At 28.3% G+C, this 16,068-nt stretch overlaps 1 pseudogene; it reads left to right on the top strand.

The window, feature by feature from the left end:
* Positions 1–16,068, top strand: part of LOC119611018 — a 103,134-nt pseudogene that overhangs the window by 39,305 nt on the left and 47,761 nt on the right.

Below are 16,068 nucleotides of genomic sequence, written 5' to 3'. Positions count from 1 at the left end.
TATTTACAGATAACAACAACAAATTGCATGAAGGATTTATAATAATTGCCAACAAATTTTAAAGGTAAGAAAATATATTTTATCTAAAAATAACACAGGACATCGATACCAGTTCTAGGAAGTTTTGTGTTTGTTTAAAAGAAAACTTAAAAATAATTACAATTTACGCCGAGCACATTAGATTAACTATAGTATGTTTAATATGTAACCATAATATGTTTACATGAAGCCATGTGATTAGTTGAAACCATAATATGGTTACTTGAAACAATAATACGATTACATGAAACCATTGTATGGTTACTTGAAACTACAATATGATGCTACAACATCACATTATGATTAATAAAACTATATTATGAAGAAATATTCGGAATATATTTAATCATAATATGATATCTTATTATACTAATTATGATCATTATATGATATTTTTTTATACTAATAATGATCATAATATGTTTTAATTTTAATCATAATTCTAACCGTAATATGTTGCTCTTAGATTATGGTTACCACAACTATATTTTTTCTCTGCGTGCAACTTCGTTAAAATCGATTTTTTTTAAGTTGGGTCACTTGACATGAAATTGCCCTAATACTTACAGAGAATATGAAGCTAAATCGTCTCCATAAAAATGTGGTCACCTAATGAACGTCTATAAATAAACATATATACTTATGGTTCAATTATCTATTTATACATATATAAAAGAGTAGCGTTACTGACTGACTGATTCATCATCGCACAGCCCAAACGTCTGAACCTAGAATCATGACAGTAGATGTGTTTTTGGTTATGTAAATCCACTAAGGAGGGATTTTTGGAAATTTGTATATTTGGGGGTAAAAAAGGGGAAAAACGGGTAAAACAGGTTTTCTTAATTATCTTACCTAATATTAGTGATACAAGAAAAATTTTAAATGCACCTGTATCTACTCTTAAAATAAACAGACGGGTGTCTGGTACTTTTTTGAAATTCGTACTTTTAAGGGGTGAAAATGTGTAACAAAGGTGATTTTGGTACTTTTTTTTGGCCCTTTATAACTTTTTAACTTAGAAACAAAATAACATTATTGTAAATATTTTGAATATATCTTCCAAAATTAGGAGGCACCTGTTTCGTACTTTTCAAAATTGTAACGTGGTGTAAAAGAGAGAAAACTGTATTTTTGGTACTTTTTTAGCACATTCAGAAAACTTTTTCGATTTATTGAAGTATTCCTATTAAATTACGGACTAACTCTGTAATATTTGTTGAAGGAAAATTTTTTGCTATTTCACTGAGGAAAAAAGTACCAAAAAGGGGAAAAACGAGAAATTTAATTTTATTCAAACTCATTTAGCCAATTATTATAAAATTTGAAAAAGTATTTTTTTTACTCACACAAAATGAGCTATTGGTATATTATTTTGGAGTACTAAAGCCTATATAGGACCAAATTAGAGTAAATTGTTTGGTACCTTTTTGAAAGCACATTGCAGATTGAATCATTTGAGTTTCATCTGTGATATATAGATTTAAAAACGGAACATTTTGTAAACTTAATTCACAAAAAAGTATATTTCGAAGCGAAAAGGGGAAAAATAGTACTATTTTTATTATTACATTTCATTAAGGTAGAATTCATTCCACTTTTGGTACTTTTTCTTTCTTCAAATGATATTGTTTGTAAGTTCTTGATTTTTAATGGTTATTAAACATACACAGTCCTCATGTTTGGCCACATTTTACACATCATGTAAATTTAAATATCATATCTAGTGAATGATATTTAAAATTTTACATACATAATTATTTATACATCCATTACCCACATGTTTCTCTATTATCATATTCGATTTCAATCACTATTGTCATTAGTATTACACATCATTATCATTATAATTAAAATGATTTAATACTCATTTTGTCAAACAAAAACCATAATACTGCAATAATTAATTTCATTTAAAAGCAAATAAAATATTTTTCTCATTCTATATGTCTATTGTTACATTGTTTATGTTGCCACAAACTACAACCGCCTAAGTCAACTTAAGACAGTATTGAAATAAGTTTTCTAAAAAGCTATTTATAAATTCATATTCACTTCTTAATAAATGATTAAAAAAATTTTATTAAAAAAAAAAAATATTTTTCACTACAGTGTGATTTTTGAGTTAGGTTATTTTTGCTTGTGACAACTTATTACGGGATTATTTTTTAATCTGTTTATTATATCCGTAATTTTAGTAAATATTTTCTAAATAATGATGTTTTATATATGATTTTATTTAACTCATAAATGCAACAAAAAGTACAACGATTCAACTTTAGAATGCAGAATGTACAAACTTTAGAATAAAGAAATATGAAACATTTGGGATATGGAAAAAAATCAAACATAATAACCCATAAAAGCGAAATGTCTGATTTTGATATGTTCTAAGAAATACCAATATCCACAGGCAATCATTTTGTACTTTTAACACACTTCTTTTACGAATCCAAGCATCCATTCTTACTCTTTCCTATCACTCATTACTAACCATTTATCTACATTCAATGCCAATCACTTATGGATACGTCAATGTACTCATCTGTCATTTATCGATGATTGCTGTTAACTTACTTCATTGATTCATATTGACTTTTATCATCAGTTCTGCATTTTTCGTTGTTCTTATTTGATTAGTGATTGCTGTTAATGGGGTAATTTGCTGACTTTATGACATGAAGTTAAATATTTGATTAAAATATGTAATATTTTTGTATTCAGGATAATCTATTAGTAAAATGTAGTACTTAGAAAACTCTTTAAGCATTTGGATAAAATCCATAAACCTTGAAGAAAAAGTTGCTTTGATTCTAATTAATACTGTTTCAATGTAATGGAGTATACTTGTTATGTATTAATTACATGTTAATCATACGTATGTGGGGCCAATACAAAGGAATGTGAATTTAACTAATAATTTATTTTCGCTTATAAATATGTATATTCAAAATAAAAATAATAAGTAATATTTCCCAAATCTTCTTGTTCGTTTAACATCAAATTTGGTATTGTTTGATCAGTAGAAATATTTTAAAATATTTTTTAAAAAAATTACTTTTTAAAACTCGGAAGTCCTTTAAAAAGGACATAGGATCACGAAATGAAAAACTAAAAGCGCAGTTTTTCTTCATTATATTTATAGTTTCAGACATATATCATCCGGTTCGTGTATAACGAATTTTTTTCCTTTTTGTCGGACGGTGTTATATTATATATATTAATTACACATTAATCATACGCATGTGAGACCAAATACAAATGAACCCAGCAAAAATAAAACGAAGTATTTCAAAAATAATAACATTTACCACCATTTCAAAAGCAGCACTAAGTGATTTTTTCACTTTCTGTGGAAGTGATGTTTAATGACTTCCAAAGAAATGAAAATATTATATATTTTCAATGCTGATCTTACTTACTTCTTGAGAATGGGTTCAGAAGTAGTGAATTTGGAATCAAATAAAAAGGACATCCCTTCTATGACAAGCCTGTGTTTAAATCATTACTTTTGCAGGACTTTTTCAGTACTTCCATATAGTAAATGGCACTTCTTTTTCGCTTCGTTAGAAGTTCTTTTTATGCTGGTTTTGCTCGAATGCAAAATACGGTTCTGTTCCAATCTGAACAAAAACACATTAGATTTTATATTTACCAAGCTTTAGTTGAAGTGCAGTAGGTATATACTTTTTACTGCTGCCTAACAGTATGCAGTGTCTAAGTATTATTATGAAGTACTTCACAAGTACTAGACACACATTAGAGGAATTTTTGTACTTAAACTCGCCAGAGTAGTTTTTTATAACCTTCACCTTAGTGAGATGGGTATATATAAGTTTGTCATTCCATTTGTAATTTCTACAATATAATAAAGTATATAGCGGAGTCGATTAAACTATGTCCGTCTGTCTGTCTGCCCGCCGTCTATATGTTTGTTGAAATCAGATAATGCAGTTACATTTGGGTAATACAGTTTATATTTGTGTGAGGGTGGTTATACAGTTATTTATGTGTATCTCTGCAAACATGTCACATATATGTTTGCAGAGATACAAGTCGATGCTAAATAAATTGAAATTTTATAAAATTAAAGAAAATTCTTCAAAATTAAATAAAAAAAAAATTTTTAAAACAAATATAGAACTCTGACTTATTTTCAACTGTCTTAGTACTTAAAGTAAAGTTATCAAATATCTTGGAAGTGATGTTATTCCGGAAATAACATTCCTGACACTGATTGGAAGATTCTTAGGAATTACGTTCTGGAAACTGAGTTTATGAACATTGAAAAATAATTCATTCAGTTCCCTTTCTTTTCATGATAAGGAGCGCGCAACAGGCCCGATAGTGGCCTAGGTGTATTTTTTCGGATTTGATGTAGAATACATCCTCCTATCAACTTACCTACCTATCTGAAGTAAAGGTATAAGTGTTTGTATATTTATACGTGTATGTATGTCTAATGTTACATTGTATGAAATGTCCTGTTTTTAATAACACAAGGATAAACCATGTGCTAATTTAAAAATAGGACATTCCATACAATAACATATTTCACCTATACATATGGGTCATTTTGTGCCAAGTGACCCAACTTTAAAAATCGATGTGTTCCACAAATTTTCAGCGCTATCGGTCCAGAACTGCCGCACTTAGATGGGGTCAAAGTTGGACATTTTGGTCATACAGGGTTTTATTCAAATGAGTGCAACTTTTCACCTATTGGTCCTAGCAAAAAGTTCAGAGAGCTACTTCTTCATTGTTTCCAATAGTACTAATCTTGGTGCAGATTTTATCAAAATCGGAAGACATCGATTTTTAAAGTTGGGTCACTCGACCGAAATGATCATATGTATGGTGCAAATTTCGTCAAAATCGATTTTTTGAGTTGGGTCACTTGATATAAAATTACCCATATGTATCTCTTACTTCTCGTAGTAATATTTTTGCGGCTATACAAATATTGAGCTTCAGTTGTATCCTTTCACTACTACTGTTCAAATCTCATATGGAATATCCCTCAGTTTTACATACAAATAAGTTTTCATATAAATAAGTTTTCAAATACGTACATATGTACATATATTTCAATTATGTACGTGGAATATGCAAAATAGTTTGAATTAGACAACAACAAAAAATGCTAAAAGATGATAACAGGAAACTAAGCTCATGAACGGTAGCATGAGAATAGAAAATCATAACTATGATCAAATTGTATGGAGTTGCTACAAAACCAGCAGAAAAGGCAACAGTTATAATGACTTGAAATGTTAAAACAACATGGAAAATTTTACATATAATTTACGGAATATTATTATATTAAAGGAGTTTATTTAAAGCAGACGTTGTTAGTTTTTAATAGAATAAAATGACAATAATATTTGCAACAATATATATACATAGATGTGTTTTTATTATATTTACACAAGAAGTAGACTTTTGAATTGTTTTCTTTTAAATAAGAAGTAATTGTATCTAAGATTCCTTATTTTTAAGGAATAAGAAATAAGCTTTTAAAAAGAGCAGCAATGTAGAGAAAAATAAATTAAACAGGGAATTTTTTTTTTTTAGTTTTAATGTATTTTAACAAGAACCAACAATGATATTTATGTAACTCCCTACTCCAACCAATTTAAAGTTTATTTCCTTTTTGTGTAATTATTCATGTTTTCATTTCCGTTTCAATGTTATTGTAGCTATTGTTGTATTTGTTTTTTTGTTATTTTAGTTTGTCTACTATTTTTCTGAATGAATAGGTTGACGACAAAATATAACAAAAGTTTTATGCATGATTTTAATGAATCTAAAATGTTAAAAAAGAGAGGGAGAGAAATGAAACTGGATAGACAAACCTGACATTTTGTTGTTGCTGGTCTTTTATTCTTTGTTGTTGCTAGAGTACGTGCCTATTTTATGTCTGTTAGAAATTGTATGTGTAACATATATTGTTTAAATTTTTTTTAAAAAAGCAAAAAATTGCATTTTAATATTTTTAGTTGTCAAACAAATAAAAAAAGTCTTAAAATCCAGTATGGAAACATGAGCAAGGACATGCATCCTTGCTAAAAACAAAAAACTCATGTTGTCTGGTTTGGTTGACAACTAATGTCCCAACTTCCTGGATTTGTTTAAAGAGTTTGTTGTTTTATATTATTTATTTTTAAAGTATTACTTTAAAAAATGCTAAAAAGTTGTAAACTTAATATTCGTTAATGTATATTTTTTTAATAATTAAATTTAATAATAAATATTTTTTCATAAGTATATAATTATTTAAACAAACATGAAAATTTTCTAAAAACAATAAAATATAAACTTAACAATTAGCTTAAAACGTTGTTGTTTAAAATACGATTAAAAATAAAAATAATAAAATTTACTTTTCAAAAGTCACCATGACGTATAAGCCATAAACAGTAATTGGGCAGAATAAAATATTAATCATACGTATGAGTAAAAATAAAACGAAGTACTTCCAAAAGAATAACATTTATCACCGCTTCAAAAGTAACACTAAGTAATTTTTTTACCTTCTGTGGGAGGGTTGTTTAATGACTTCCGAAGAAGCGAAAATAATTATAATTTTATATATTATATACAATTTCACTTCCGAATAACTTCCAATAAAGAGCATAAAAATAGATACAATACAATAGAAAATCATGTGCAAAATTTCTTTGAATTATCTTAAAAATTGCGACCTGTACTTTGATTACAAGTTTTACAAGCCCTTTCGGGATTTTAGTTGTATGGGGCTAGGTGAAATAATAATCAATAGGATTCGTCCCTGAGACAATAGAAGATCATGTACCAAACTTCATTGAATTATCTTCAAAATTTCGACCTGAAGTTTGATTACGGAGAGACGGACAGACGCAAGGACAGACGGACAGACGAACATAGCTAATTGGACTCAGAAAATGATTCTAAGCCGATTGGTATACTTTAAGGAGGGCATATGACCAATCTTAGGGTATAACAAAACTAAACAAAGAAAATTTTTAAATTAACTAAACAAAGACAAATTTTTTAATTATTTAGAGAACTGTGAAGTTTTGGTAAACATTAGTTTCTTAAAATTATTTTAACCTTTATTTAGGGATATAACAAAACTGATTACTTTATAAATTCAGAAAAAAAAAATTCTATCTATTTCCTTTTTTGGCCTGTTGATTTATAACTCCTCTATATAAAAATCGGCATAAGCGCATATGGTTCACAACTATGTATGTTTTTTTTTTTTTTTGCTTTGAAATTTTAACTTTCTCCCTTTTATAAAGGTTTATAATTTGTACACTCTAAGAAGTGATAGCAGTAAAAACTGTGTTCAAATGAAAAAAACAGCTGTCAGCAAATATGATAATATTTTCAAAATCATTTTGCTGATTTAACATTTTTGTGGGTTAAACAAAATATAAGTAACAAAAGTAAGAAAATAAATATAAGTAACCCTTAAACCCTTTTCTTTTGGAACTTTATTACAAGATTTTTTTGTGTACTGTCAGCACATAAATAATCGTCATTATTACTTTAATATTTAATCGCTTATAAAAATAAATCTGTGTTTCCCTTACCAATTCCCACAATTTTCCATGTATAGTAGATACTTACAATAGTAAAGTCTTGCACACATATTTACATGTAGTTAGTATACAAGATTATTTTATTTAGTTGGTTTAAAAGATATAAACCTAAATTTAAACTGGCCTGTAATAATGTCTCTGACTTTGGCTTTTATATGTAAATATTTTTGTTGCTGGTGTTAGCTTACCTGTTATTTGCTGGTTTGCTTACTAATTTTTTACATCATTCTGCGTATGAGTCTTGTTAGTTTAGTTAGTTAGTAAGTTAGTTCGTAAGTTAGTTAAGTAGTTAGTTAGTTAGTTAGTTAGTTGTTAGTTAGTTAGTTAGTTGTTAGTTAGTTAGTTAGTTGTTAGTTAGTTAGTTCGTTGTTCAGTTAGTTTCGTTGTTAGTTGTAGGAGTTAGTTCGTTAGTTTAGTTAGTTGTTCGTTAGTTGTGTTAGTTAGTTAGTTAGTTGTTAGTTGTTTAGTTAGTTAGTTAGTTAGTTGTTAGTTGTTTCTGTTAGTTGTTAGTTAGTTCGTTTAGTTTTCGTTCGTTGTTCGTTAGTTCGTTTTGTTAGTTATTGTTGTTGTTAGTTTTGTTTTCTTTATTGTTTTAGTTTTGTTAGTTCGTTAGTTGTTAGTTAGTTTAGTTGTTAGTTAGTTAGTTTCTTTAGTTAGTTAGTAGTTAGTTAGTTAGTAGTTAAGTAGTTAGTTAGTTAGTTAGTTAGTTAGTTAGTTAGTTAGTTAGTTAGTTAGTTAGTTAGTTAGTTAGTAGTTAGTTAGTTAGTTAGTTAGTTAGTTAGTTTAGTTAGTTAGTTAGTAGGTAGTAGTTAGTTAGTTAGTTTAGTTAGTTAGTTAGTTAGTTAGTTAGTAGTTAGTTAGTTAGTTAGTTAGTTAGTTAGTTAGTTAGTTAGTTAGTTAGTTAGTTAGTTAGTTAGTTAGTTAGTTAGTTAGTTAGTTAGTTAGTTAGTAGTAGTTAGTTAGTTAGTAGTTAGTTAGTAGTTAGTTAGTTAGTTAGTTAGTTAGTTAGTTAGTAGTTAGTTAGTTAGTTAGTTAGTTAGTTAGTTAGTTAGTAGTTAGTTAGTTAGTTAGTTAGTTAGTAGTAGTTAGTTAGTTAGTTAGTTAGTTAGTAGTTAGTTAGTAGTTAGTTAGTTAGTTAGTTAGTTAGTTAGTTCCGTTAGTTCGTTCGTTCGTTCCGTTCGTTCGTTCGTTCGTGTTCGTTCGCGTTCTTCGTTCGTTCCTTAGTTCGTTTAGTTCGTTCGTTTCGTTCGTTCGTTCCGTTCCGTTCGTTCGTTAGTTCGTTTCGTTCGTTTCGTTCGTTCGTTCGTTGGTTCGTTCGTTTCGGTTCGTTCGTTCGTTCGTTCGTTCGTTCGTTCGTTCGTCCCGGCCTATGTCCTGCACCTCCTTTTCCATATGCTGATGTTGGGTTTATATAGAAAGACACTTCTAATACATTTTATTGCTTTTTTGATTAATTTCAATTTGCGGTAAAATTGATTATTATACTTGATTTACTATTTCAATCTAGTTTTCATGAAGTTTTCATAATTTTCATTTCTATATATTTGGATACTTAGTTTTATTTCGAGTTTAATAAAAATTAACTCTCCTTTCTTATTGGAAAACAAAACATCTTAATAAAAGAAGGACAACAGCAGATGAAAAAACTAATATTAAATATTTATGTCATGTATGTATGTCTGCTTAAGTGCTGAATGTGTGGGTTAATGTCCTTTATCTCTAGCAAAGCCATGTTGTTAATAAAACTCGAGAAACAATGAAAATATGTGTAGATTTTCAAGTGTTTGTGTACTTGAGCGTATATTAGAGCAAAGTTCAATGAACTACTTTTTCTTCGTTTCAAATTTTTCAAGTTGGTGACAATTGTTTGCATGACGGAAGTATAACATGCTCAGCAAGAAGAACGAAAAACAGAAATCATAGCATTAAAAAAAGTCAAAAAGATTTAAGCCAACTAAAGCATAAATGAAAGAAAAAAAGTGTTAAGATGAACTAGAAATGACTGTATGTTATGTTAAATATTCCAACTTAAAAGAAAAGCGGAAATTATGACAAGGACATATTGCCTTAAGAAATTAAAAATCACCAAAAAGAACACACACACTAGCATTGCTTACACATAGTGGAAGAAACTTAGTTTATGTTAAAACTAGAACAGTATTGAGTTCAAACGAAAAAAGCTTTTTTACACATAAACTAACATTCACTAAAGAAAATAATTTATTATTCTTTTTAAAGTTCTTGTAAGTTTCTCTTAATAAAAATATGGTATATATAAAGACTATTAGGGCAAACTGTAAAAGTCACGTAAATATGTGATAAAATTTTTACTATTCATTTCTAAACTTGTTGAAGATTTGGGTTAAGTTTTTCGCAATGTTGAGAAAACAATTAAAAAAGAAAATCTTCTACTGAAAAGAACAACTAAATAATTTAAAATGTTCTCTGATTTATACATATATTACGGTGCGTATGAGTAATGTTATTTATAGTCAATATTTATTGCAAAATTTTTTGTAAGTTTTTGTGTTCTTGAAGCTTTTTTTTAAGAAAATATAACACATTTAAACGCAACTCACTGTTTTAAAACGCAATTTTACCTAATTTTAATGAAATATTTCGTAAAAAATGTAAATTAGCCTACATCTTTAACATTTCTTTGAAATGTCTCAAATCACAGTGCACAATTAAGTCAAAGTCATTGCTAAATACCTCAATGCACATGTCATGTAATAAACATGATTAAAAGGAAATTATGTCATAATTAATGTCACAGCACGAATACTAAGAAAATGCTTATGTCAATTATTTCAAACGTAATATATTTCACTTTGATATTTGACTTTGATGTAGATTTTGCTAAAATTTTAGAAAATTTTTAAATTTTGTATTTAAAAATATTACTTATGTAAAATGCTAATACATTTATTTTTTTTTATTTATAAACAAAATAACTGAAAATTTTATTTATTTGAATCAAAAACATATGTAAGTCATAATTGTAACATTCCCTTTAATATACTCCGTAATGCAAAAAGCATTTCAATCAATTGTTATGATATATCACAGACAGAATTGTACATTAAAAAGTAGTTAGACTAAACATAGGAATCAAAGTTATTGAATTATACTAACAACACTTGACACATATAGAAAAAAGACGCAACAAATCATTGAAAATGAACGTATGTATGTACCAACAAGTAAGAAATTATAGTCGGGCGAGGCCTACCATATAATACCCTACACCTGTTACAAAAATAAAATGTGATTTAGTTTTCATAATAAAGCATTTAAGTTGAATTGTACCTTGCCTAGAATTATACTTAAGCCATTTATTGTTGAACAAAATTGTGGATATTTAAGTCAAATTTTGAAGGGGGATTTGTATTGGGGCTATGATCAAATTAGACCCTATAATAATAAAATTCTTGAAATTCATCAAGGCTAGTATAGAACTTGGTTTTGCAGCTTTTTGTCGAGATACGAGTATATTAAACATATTTATGAACTTAAAATCCATATTCGTCGGGTTCAGTTGTATAGGGGCTTACATGATTTACATGGACGTACAGACTGACAGACAGACGGACAGACAGACAGACAGACAGACAGACAGACAGACAGACAGACAGACAGACATACAGACAGACAAACATATAGACAGACAGACAGACAAACATATAGACAGACAGACGGACATAGCTAAATCGACTCAGAAAATGATTCTAAGCCGATTGGTATACCTTAAGGTGGATATAGGACCAATATTATTGTGCATTACAAACATCAGCACAAACCCAATATACCCTCCCCACTAAAGTGGTGTAGGGTATAATAAAAGGCTTTAAAAAGCAGGAAAAGTTAAAATCAATGGAAACAGAATTGTGTGAACTAAATGCTACCATACATAGTTGGAGTACTTATGGCTTAATATGGTCGTAGAAAACAATGCTAAAACGTAGGGGAAAAATATGCAAATGATTTATGTTTAACAAAAAGCACATGGGAATAGTAATCAAAAGAGGAAAATCAATAAGTCATGTTTATTTTCCAAAAGGGAACATTATAAAAGAAAATAAACGACTTTAATAAGAGAAAGTAAAATTTTTATGCACACACAATGATTTTACAATTTTATTTTTAAGTAAAAAAAAAAACTTGAACTGTTAATAAAACAGGTCAACGTTTAAAGGTAAAAGTGAATAATAAATGAAATTTTATAACCCCATTTGTGGCTATGTTTTTATAAAAAAAAATAATGTCAACTTAAGTCTAAAGGGGCTTATTATAAAATTAAGGTCATATATGAATTTCTATAAATTTAACTTTATAAAAGCAACTAAAATCTTGAAATAGTTTTTATTCTATCCTTTACGCACAAATGCCTGTAATGTATGCAGTTTGCTTTATTCTAAAGTTTTTTTTTATTTTGCATATTACTCTAGGGTTTTAAATATATAATATGTTAAGATTAAACTTTTTAGATTCAAAAAATGTTTTAAAAATAATTACTGGAGATGTAGGTATAACATAAATTTTGAGCAGCTTTTTAATACATATTGGCATTTTCTATATTTTATCAGGTTGAAATAAAAAAAAAATCCATAAGTCCCTTTCAGTAGATTCTCATTCACTAAGGTTCCTTCATTTTAAATTTTATTTATAATTTATCGTAAAAAAATCAAAAAGTACCATCGAAAAAAAAAAAACGAAAAAGTACAAAAATCTCTCTCAATAAATTCTCATATAATGTCATGTGATCCGATTAACCATAGTTAAGACCATGTATGTTAAAATTTATGTTCCTAGGTTGAAAATTTTAGAAAATTCAAAAAGTACCATTTATGATATAAAAAGTACTAAAAAGTTCTCTCTTGAAGAATTGTATTCAATGAGGACCGTGTATGTTTAATAATAATGTGTTTTGACTTCATATTTTAGAACATTTGAAGAAAGAAAAAGTACCTAAAGTGGAATAAATTCTACTTTAGTGGAAAGTACTAATAAAATAGTAAAATTTTCCCCTTAAAAGTACGAATTTCAAAAAAGTACCATACACCCATCTGATTATTTTAAGAGTAGATACAGGTGCATTTAAAATTGTTCTTGTATGACTAATATTGGGTAAGATAATTAAGAAAAGCTGTTTTACCCGTTTTTTCCCCTTTACAAATTTCCAAAAATCCCTCCTTAGAGGATCTACATAAACAAAAACACATCTACTGTCAAAATTTCATGATCGATAAGGTCATGTCTATATGTCTCTCTGTCTGTCTGTCTGTCTGTCTGTCTGTCTGTCTGTCTGTCTGTCTATCTGTCTGTCTCTCTGTCTGAAGACCTCAGATGGCGAGAATTTTGTTATTTAAAATCTGCAAAATCCGTCCATAAATAACAAAGATATGAGCAAAAATTGGAAATTTCATAAAAAAATTATTATAGTGCATGCTTTGACAAAAAAAACAACAACAACATACATCTGTGTTACTTATTGAAAAAAACGTATGTATTTATGAATATTTTTTTTTTGTTTCGCTTAGTGTTTTTGTTTTGTTTTCTTATTGCTAAAATAACGTCGCTAAAAAAGAGTCGGGAAAATTAAATAATTTGAAATTTTATAAAACTAAACTTCTGTAAATACACTATGTCGAAGAGTATATAAGATCGAATATAAAACTCTTACTTGTTATACCCTACTCCACTATAGTGGGGTGGTTTATAGTTGTAACAGCCAAAAATATTACACCCACCTTAAAGTATACCAATCGGCTGAGAATCACTTTCTGAGTCGATTTAGCTAGGTCCGTCCGTCAGTCCGTCTGTCCCTCTGTGTGTCCTTGTAAACTTTGTGCAGACTCCACAGATCGCAATTTTCAAGATAATTAGATTAAATTTGCAACATACTCTTCATTGACCCAAGGATGAAGTCTATTGAAAATGGTTAAAATCGGTCCATAATTTCGTTTAGCCCCCATTATGATACTGCTGATTATCGTTATGATCGCGCCTCATTTGACCCTATCTACCATATAAAGTCTTCTTCAGTAAATGACTTGATGGTCAAAATTAACTTATAAACACTAGTAACACGATGATATTATGCATAAATAACTAATGTAGAAATAAATTCCTCTACTAAAATTTATAAGGATAGTACCATCTTAACCCCCTGTCCCCATTTAACCTCTCTTTTTGAAAATCGCTCTTTTATCAACAAATTGTTTAAATATTTCTGAATTAAGTTAAAAATTTAATTAAATATTATTAAAAAAAATAATCAACATTTTTAACATAATCACTGGTGTAGGGCATCATATAGTTGGCTATGCCCGACTATAAATTCTTACTTGTTTATTGTTTTTTTTTTTTTTTTTTTTTCTTTTGTTATTGCTAAAGTAATGGTAGAATCGCGAAAAATGAAATAAATTGAAATTTTATAAAACTAATCTTTTCTAAACACACTATGGTGAAGGGTATATAATATTCGGCAAATACTTCTTACTTGTTTAGTATAATATTTTAAAAATATGTATTTATTTACCCCCTTTCAAAGGCATTATAAATTAACAATTTCATTTATACTTTTCGTAAGACAACTTTAAAGGTCCCCGACCTCACTACTTTCCAGAGTGTTTATTTGATTTTGCATGATTCTCTCTATGTTCACATCATTGTTACATAAAGTTCTATTTTATTATATTTTTCAATTTAATACTTTCTTTTTCTTAAAGAAGCACTCATGCGAACATTCACATTCATATATATATATATGTATATTAGGGGTATAACTTTTTTTAAATATCTGGTCAAATTTTAAATTGGTCCTATCCATTCCATATAGAGCATAAAAAAGTATCTAAAAAGTATATAACTTTTTTTGCTTTCAAGTTTTCAATGTTTACTTAAAACAAAATTTAAAATTTTTTATTACAAAATCAGAAATTTTCTATTTTTGGTTACACCCTAATGTATATGTATTTATTTTCATATATTTTCTCAAAAACTGGTCACGTACTACTGCAAAAATAATGCGGCTTTACCACTTCTACTCTTTTGATTTTTCCCTTTTTTTACTTCTTGTTGATTTCATACACATGTATGTATGTAGGTATGTGTGCTGGTTAAGATTGTTATTAGTTGATTTTTTTTTAGCTTTGTTATTGTATTGTTTACAGGGTAGGTAAAAATATCGCTCGCGATCGCTATTTTATTTATATCGCTCGTTTTAAAATTCAAAATCGCGAGTTTTATTTTTCAACACGCGAGCACAATTTTAATTAGAGTTTTATGTGTTTTGCATTCGCTTCGTAAGCGATATTTACATGTTTTTGTTTTTTCAACTCGCTTACGAGCGAGTGGAAAACGAGTTGAATTCGAGTTAAATTCGAGCCGAAAATCAGCAAAATGTGTGTGCAAGAAACAGGTTCTGTTGTGGTAGTAAAAAAGAACCAATAATATGGGAAATAATTATGTATGTGTGATTGTCTAGCCGTATGTTTTATGACGGTCTGACAAAGCAAAAGTGGGAAAGTATAAGAAATATATTGTCTACCTTTTTATTTAAATGTGTATGTTTTTTATCTGTAGTTATGTATGTACATTAGAGTGATTCAAGCTTGTATGAAGGAAAAAAAAATTTGTCTGACAGGCCGTCCCCCCCTCTAGAATTGTTCTATGGATTGTAAAACCATGTCATACAAAAATTTAGGCTGATTGGATAACGTTAACAGGTGCCGCAACGGCTCTGAAGTTTTCAAGTGCATTTACAAGGGGAAAATATCGATTTTTTTCAGTTTTTGCTAAAATTTGGCCACTTAGTAATAAATTTTGAACTTTATTGTAAAGGAATCGTAATGTACATAGAGTAAGAATTTCGGAAAGATATAAAACACAAAAATTGCTTGCAAACTTTAAAAGTTATTGCAAATTCCCCAGGCCATTAACTTGCCCCACAGCACATGAATTCGAAATGTGACAAAAAAATTTAATTTTTTTGGAATATATTCTAACAAAAACATTTTGTTACTTAAAATATATCTATAATTACTCGAATATTAGTTTTTGCCCTTATAAGATAACGCAAACTTCCACTCAGCTATGGTCAAAAAATTTTGATTTTTTCAACGACCGTTTCAAATCTCCAATTTCAGTTTTTTTGAATCTTTGTTAAACAAATTTCAAAATTTTTAGGAGATCTCATGGGGATTTAGGGTCAGTAGATAAGGCTATTTAACGGTAAAAAAATTAGATCAATATTTCTTACAGTTTAGCTGTACCTGCGATTTGAACTCGGCGGATTTCGGGAAAATCGCATTTTTTGTAATATTTTAGAGAATACGTATTAATTCTTTACTGTTGCACATTTTACATAAAGTATTATCAGAGTATTATAGTCCAGATAATATAAAATATATATAAGAAGTTTTATTAAAATCGGACATTC

Source organism: Lucilia sericata, unplaced genomic scaffold (genome assembly GCF_015586225.1).
Source record: "Lucilia sericata isolate MDLA Ls3-8-SP2 unplaced genomic scaffold, ASM1558622v1 Contig001340F_arrow, whole genome shotgun sequence".
NCBI classification, from domain to species: Eukaryota; Metazoa; Arthropoda; class Insecta; order Diptera; family Calliphoridae; genus Lucilia; species Lucilia sericata.
This window is presented reverse-complemented; position numbering and strand designations above follow the sequence as displayed.